The sequence below is a fragment of the Limulus polyphemus genome, unplaced genomic scaffold (genome assembly GCF_000517525.1).
Source record: "Limulus polyphemus unplaced genomic scaffold, Limulus_polyphemus-2.1.2 Scaffold4871, whole genome shotgun sequence".
Taxonomy (NCBI): domain Eukaryota; kingdom Metazoa; phylum Arthropoda; class Merostomata; order Xiphosura; family Limulidae; genus Limulus; species Limulus polyphemus.
The window spans coordinates 79,069-80,283 of NW_013670481.1; positions in this window are offsets into that span (position 1 = coordinate 79,069).

Below are 1,215 nucleotides of genomic sequence, written 5' to 3' on the forward strand. Positions count from 1 at the left end.
GTATTCTTGTATACATAAGACCGGTAAGAACTGACGGCAACAATGTGTAATTAAACTGCAGACAGAGACGTACTGTTGAGTCGAGCACGTGAGTCGTTCGTTCTGAATTTTAGCGTTTGTTTAACTTGTAATGTGAATCGTTGTGAATTATAGCGTGTGTTTATAAAAGTAGTCAAGTTAAAGTGACTGGAAATTCTGTGTATTTCAAAATTGTATTGAGAAAAGTTTTATTTAAGAAAGGACTTGTGTCGCTAAAGTTCCTTCGGAAGAATTTTTACGGAAAATTAACTAACGAACGGAGACGTAACAAATTAGTGTCATAGAGTGGGTCGGAAAAAGAAAAAAAATGGAAACGAGAAGTGGCAAATCAAACTACAGCTTAACAGATTTGATGGCAGCAATACAAGAACAGCAAAAGAAACAAGAAGAGAGAGATTACAGCAGTGGTTAGAAGAAAAAGAAAAGAAAGAAGAAGTACAAATGAAAAACATTAGTAAATTTCAGAGTGAATTAAATACATTAAAAGATGATTTATTGTCTTTTACACAAGGAGGATACATTAACTATCGACTTAATCAGCCCCAGACAACGGCAAGCCCCTTCCAGACCCCGCAGCTAAACCCTAATGCAGACATCTTTAGTCCTGTTAGAAGTCGCATTCCAGATGTGAATGTCAGCAATAGGGGTGAACTAATACAAAGGAAGCCACAGGAATTCGATGGGAAGGCACCGTGGGAAGCATATAGAGCACAATTTGAGCTACTGGCAGAGATGAATGAAATCAGAGCATGAAGCCACTGGATACACTCCAGGAAAGTTGATGTTTGGTCGGGAACTTCTATTGCCAGTGGATCTGTTAACAGGACACCCAGCTTATGAAGAGTTGCCTGAGAATGTGTCAGATTTTGTGAAAGTGTTATCGGAAAGGATTGATGATATTCACCATCAAGTGCATACAAACTTGAAAACGTCTGCTGATTCGATGAAGTTGACTTATGATAAGAGATCTACTGAAGTAAGCTTTGTACCAGGAGACAAGGTGTTGTTGTATGATCCCAGGAAGACCAAAGGGAAGTCTCATAAGTTGTCTTCTCCATGGGAAGGCCCATATGACATAGTGGATCGCCTCTCAGACGTGACTTTCTGGATAAAATGTAGTTAGCGATATAAGCTAAAGCATGCCAACAGGCTTTGACATTATCACGGTCCAGGACA